Source organism: Triticum aestivum, chromosome 2D (genome assembly GCF_018294505.1).
Source record: "Triticum aestivum cultivar Chinese Spring chromosome 2D, IWGSC CS RefSeq v2.1, whole genome shotgun sequence".
Classification (NCBI taxonomy): Eukaryota; Viridiplantae; Streptophyta; class Magnoliopsida; order Poales; family Poaceae; genus Triticum; species Triticum aestivum.
In genome coordinates this window covers 259237128-259243509 of record NC_057799.1, presented here as the reverse complement: position 1 = coordinate 259243509, position 6382 = coordinate 259237128, and positions in this window count along the sequence as shown.

The window sequence follows — 6382 nt, the reverse complement described above, 5'->3', positions numbered from 1 at the left end:
GCCCCGATGGGTTGAACCTATGCCTTTCATAGTATGTGTGAACTCGAAAGTTTTCATGAGTCATACTCTTCTGGTATTTTGCCAGATAAAAATTTTCAACACTGCAACTTCATCAAACGCGAGAAGTGAATGAAAGGGTATGCATTGGAGAAGTGGGAGTCGACCTTGAACTTTGTGTTCATGCCCATGGACACGATGTAGATCCTATCATAGAAGCTTCTTGTAATAATAACTATTTCCTTGATATGATATCGTCTAGTATCTGTGTATTGATCCTTTTGCACTCGTGGTTCCGATCATGTTCTCCTTTAAATACCATTTCTCATACAAGTTTAAGCACTTGTCTTCTGTAGAGCAATACCCCAGTCCAACCTCTACTTTGGTTTGTCGTCGAGTATTACCGCCCTGGTATCTCGAGATTATCACAGAACTGCATAACTTCTTATGAGTTCTCCATCAAGTATTACATTCTCATTTATTCCAATTTTTCACGGGCTCCGAGCTATTAAACACTCAAGGACATCGATAATTGAATCGAGTCCGCATCATGATTAAACAACTCTTAGTAATCTCCTTTGCTTACGAGTTCGTACTCGATCACGTCATCCCTAGCCTGCTCGGCTATGTCATTATCGTGCCGATTTTAACTGTGCTACCTGGACCTTCCCAGCGCACAAATTTTGAAAGTGAGCTAATCTTGCGTCGATCTTCCTCGTCATATCACTTCTCCTTGAACTGCAAACTTGATTTCGAGTTTGTGTCCTACCCGTGGTTCCAATAACCTTTCGCTTTCATCATTCCTTTGACTTGATGTCATCATCGATCAATTACATCTTCTTGAAAACCTCTCGACAAATTTGTCGTGATCATTGTCAACAATTTGACTTCTTCCAAGTTGTGTGTCGAAATTCAGGATGAGAAATACCATCCTTGCCCCTCGATGAATTGTGTTATCATCGACAAAATTCTTGCCTCCCCCCAACACAAACTTGTTCATATTTTGTGTTGTATCTTGATTTCCCTGCTATCCAACCTATGTTATGTTCTACCGTGGAGTATTACCATCTTTGATGTCAAGAATGTCGTGAGCATTACTCTTAAGAATTCTTGGTACAGTGATACTTCTCACCATCACCATTCTTTCTTGGTCCCCGTGTTGTTTCTAAACGAAGTACCCACAAATGAACTGTGATGTGTAAAATTCAAAACTTCCAGCAACCCTATTGCTTGTAAGTTAATGAACGATAGTTTCATTCCTTGTGTATTGGTTATCGAATCACCATTCTAACATTGATCGTGCTACCTAAGCCCATATTCGGGTGCACCTTTCAACCAATGTTTAATTGTGTATGTTTTCCTCGACCATACATCATTAAGTCATTCGATCTAGCTAATGTTATCTCCTTGTTCACATAGTTGTGGAAATCCATCTTTTGGAAATCTCAATGGATTGTCGCTGAGTCAATCAGTCACCTCCTCACCTCTCCTTGGTTTAATGATGAACTATTGTTTCAGGAACCCGCTCCCATAGTTCATTTCCTGAGAATTTTACAATGTCATCTCGTCACTTTGTGTTGCACCTTTCTTCTCAGGCATCCCGAGTCTGAGTTATCCTGACACCAATCAGATCTGAATCTCGGTCAGATATGATGGTTGGGACATATTTTCGAGAGTTATAACATTGGTCTTTATGTGACCCGGTAACATGATGTCATGCCTAGCACCCCCCTGGCTGGAGGACCTATCATTATAATTCCTTTTGAAAGGATAACCATTCTTCCTGGAGGAAATTGTGAGACTTATTCTATAAGTTGTTCCTGATGGATCCTTTGTGTATCCAAAGTCCGACCTTGCTTGAAGACCATATCCATGCTATCTCGAAGCATGTCTGTGTTACTCCGATCTTCAATAAAAACATTTGAAGCACAATGCTAAATTTTCGTTATCAATTATTCAAACACCGTTATTTGGGTAATGTCATGAACTTCCTCTTCCCTAACCTAAATGGTTCTCTTCTAACCATTGTCCTTGGGAAGGATATACCCCTGAAATATGTGTTTAAACACATTTTCCTTTCCTTTGTTCTGTTTAATCTGATAATCATATTTTCCTTTCCATTGGTTGATTTAACGTTTCTGGTGATCATTATGATCTAAGCAGTATTAATTCCCTACTTGTGCAAACACCTCGGTGTACAACTCTGTCAGTAAGACCCTGTTACTATTGTTGGTGACATTCCGGTAGCCACCGATGGACGAGAACCTTGCCTATTGGTCCGCCTCGTTCAACGAGCAGGATAATGGTTCTCTTCGTCCCTCGCCCTTGGTACCGATGTTGTTGCCGACATAACTGACAGGCTATCCTCTGACATGCCTTGCTTACATGATCGTGTAAGACGTCATCGCCTTCCTACTTTTAACCCACATGGTGGGCCCATAACCCACAATTCCACAGGATTGAAACCTGACTCTCTTGTACACCCCCTGTTCCCAAGGTTATTCCTCACGCTTGGCTTCGTATGTAATTCACGTGCCACCTTTCGTGAGATCATCAATTTTGGTATCAGACACAATAATTATTCCCGTTGCTCTGAACCCTTCAGGCATCGAACGATTGCCTGCCCGCTCGAAACTTCCCCACGATACCTCCTTACTTTGCTCTCGATATTGCCTTAAATTTCCATTCGAGAGTTACTTTCCGCCACCTTCCCCGATGTTATCAACCAGATAGTCAACCGTTCAGAGGTCTGTTATTCCGAAGTTACCCCTTGTCCTTCGTAAGTACGATGGAGTTCCCGAAGAAAGGATGCCAGCTTCATCATGATGACCTGAAGTAGGAAAATGAAGACATCAACATAATGGATCAACCGCTTCGAGAAGAGCAACCAAGATCGAGAAGAATCGTTAGAATTTCATAACCAGATCCTTTCCCCATTAGTCTCCCTCTTGAATCTCCGGACGAGATTTCTTGTAGTGGAGGAGAATTGTGACGCCCGGATACTTAGGCTACAGTAATCCCCCATTAATGATGCCACGTCACCTCTGTCACTGTAGTTAATCTCGCGTTAGTTTAAAACCGATTCAAATTCAAATTTGAAATTAAGTCAAATAATAAAAGCTTTCAATTCTCAAAACTAAAATGTTCTTATTGTGACAATTAAATCATCGATAGTATTGGTGGAGAAACAACATTTTTATAAAATAATTAATTACTCTAAAGTGATTAGAACTGCAGCAAAACAATTAAGTAAATACCTTTTTTGATTAATAAAATTCTAAACTAATTTATTTCGGGGTAAAACATTTATGGCGGTGGGTGGTTCTCAAACATCAATTTAGGAGTTGTTATCATTTTGTTTCTAAGCTAAAAACAATGTGTATCTAAAATAAAACAGAACAGAAAAATAAAAATAAGAAGAAGAAAAGAAAAAAAATCAAAAGGATAAACCCCGACCCCCTGGCCCAACTGGACCAGCCGACCCAGCAGGCCACAATGGCCGGCCCAACTTGCCCGACCGGCCACCCCCTCTTCCCTTATCCACCCAGCCGGTGTAACCCTAACCCCCCACCGACCCTCCACTCGCCCCCCACTCCCCCCACGATCCCCTTCTCCTTCCCCATCGATCTGGATCGGGATCAGCCCGATCCCGTTGCCCCCGACGCCCTGCGCCCGCCCGTCGCCGTCCACCGCCGCCTGGAGCTCCGCGAGCCCCACCGGAGCCACCCCGTCGCCCCCTTGCCGTCACCATCGCCTGGAGGACCACCTCGCCGGCCTGCTTCCTCCTCCCCGCCGGCCTGCCTCCACTCCATCCGCGTCGTCCCCGACGACCTCCTCGCCCCCCCCGCTGCCCCGTACCCCTACAACTCCCCCCGTGAGCTCCCCCCTCTCCTCCTCCGCTCTCTCTCTCTCGCACCCGCCCGTGCGACCACGCCGCCGCGCCCCTGCTCCTGGCCGTGCCGGAGCGCGCGCGCAAACCGCGCCCGTGGCGACCCCCATCGCGCCCTTGGGGCGCGTTGATGTCGCCTCCCCACTCCGTCGCTCCGGCCATCCTCGCCTTCTCGCACCACCACCGCGGCCATCTACGCGCGTGCGCGTCCGGCGCCCGCACTCACGGTGCCCCGCCCGCGCGGCCTTGCGCCTTGCTGTCGCTTGTGCGGTGGCCACCGGCGCCTACCGCGCTCCCCCGCACCTGTCGAAGGCCGCCACTGCTCGTCTCGCCGGCGTGTGTGCCCCGCAGCTCCCCGCACCCGGCACTGCTCCTGTCGTCGCCGGCCACCGAGGCCCCCAGGCGCGCTCGCCCTCGCCTCTCCTGGCGTCGGGTGCGAGCACCCGCACCAGTTCGCCCGTCGCCCGCTTTCCCCTCGCCCGTTCGGGCGGCGCCCGTTGGCCGACCCGCTATGGCCCCTAGGGCCTATGACAGATGGGCTCCACGCCCAAAACGTTTTTATATAAAATAGTTAAATAAAATAATAATTAAAAAATTAAAAATATTAATAAATAAATAAATAAATAAAATATCAATTAATTAATTAATTAACTTAATTAATTCTGTTTAAATTAACTAATTAAGAATAATTAACCTAATAACTAGTTAACCTAATTAACTACTGTTAATTAGCTAAGCAGTCCCTAACAGGTGGGACCCACCTGTCAGGTTGACCAGGTCAACGGTCAACGTTGACTGCTGACATCATGCTGACATCATGCTAACGTCATAATTACCTTTTTCTAATTAAATTAATTCATTTAATTCTAGAAAAATATAAAATCCTTTTTAAATTAATATAAAATGAACCGTAGCTCGGATGGAAAAACTTTGTACATGAATGTTGCTCAGAACGACGAGACGAATCCGAATACGTAGTCCGTTCGTCCGCCACACATCCCTAGCATAGCACACACGCAACTTTCCCACTCCGGTTCATTTGTCTGAAAACGCGAAACACCGGGAATACTTTCCCGGATGTTTCCCCCCTTCGCCGGTACCACCTCCTACCGCGTTAGGGCACACCTAGCCCCGCGCATTGACATGTCTTCCATCTTTATGCTTATGTTTGCATTATATTTATTTTTTCTTCCCCCTCTTCTCTCGTTAGACACCGAGACCGACGTCGCTGCTACCCAATACGACTACGGTGTTGACGACCCCTCCTTCTTGCCAAAGCAACCAGGCAAGGCCCCCCCCCTGATCACCAGATATCGCCTATTCCTTCTCTATACTGCTTGCATTAGAGTAGTGTAGCATGTTACTGCTTTCGGTTAATCCTATACTGATGCATAGCCTGTCATTGTTGCTACAGTTGTTACCCTTACCTGCTATCCTACTACTTAGTATAGGATGCTAGTGTTCCATCAGTGGCCCTACACTCTTGTCCGTCTGCCATGCTATACTACTGGGCCATGATCACTTCGGGAGGTGATCACGGGTATATACTATATACTTTTTTATACATGACACATGTGGTGACTAAAGTCGGGTCGGCTCGTTGAGTACCCGCAAGTGATTCTGATGAGGGGGCTGAAAGGACAGGTGGCTCCATCCCGGTAGAGGTGGGCCTGGGTTCCTGACGGCCCAGACTGTTACTTTGTGGCGGAGCGACAGGGCAGGTTGAGACCACCTAGGATAGAGGTGGGCCTAGCCCTGGTCGGCGTTCGCGGATACTTAACACGCTTAACGAGATCTTGGTATTTGATCTGAGTCTGGCCATTTGGTCTATACGCACTAACCAACTACGCGGGAACAGTTATGGGCACTCGACGTCGTGGTATCAGCCGAAGCTCTTTTGACGTCAGCGACGGAGCGGCGCGCACCGGATTGGACTGGAACGCCTGCTAGGCTAGGTCTGCTTCCGGTCGCCCTCGCAACATGCAGGTGTGCAATGGGCGATGGGCCCAGACCCCTGCGCGCATAGGATTTAGACCGGCGTGCTGACCTCTCTGTTGAGCCTAGGTGGGGCTGCGACGTGTTGATCTTCCGAGGCCGGGCATGACCCAGGAAAGTGTGTCCGGCCAAATGGGATCGAGCGTGTTGGGTTATGTGGTGCACCCCTGCAGGGAAGTTTATCTATTCGAATAGCCGTGTCCCTCGGTAAAAGGACGACCCGGAGTTGTACCTTGACCTGATGACAACTAGAACTGGATACTTAATAAAACACACCCTTCCAAGTGCCAGATATAACCCGGTGGTCGCTCTCTAACAGGGCGACGAGGAGGGGATCGCCGGGTAGGATTATGCTATACAATGCTACTTGGAGGACTTCAATCTACTCTGTTCTACATGCTGCAAGATGGAGGCTGCCAGAAGCGTAGTCTTCGACAGGATTAGCTATCCCCCTCTTATTCTGGCATTTTGCAGTTCAGTCCACCGATATGGCCCTTTACA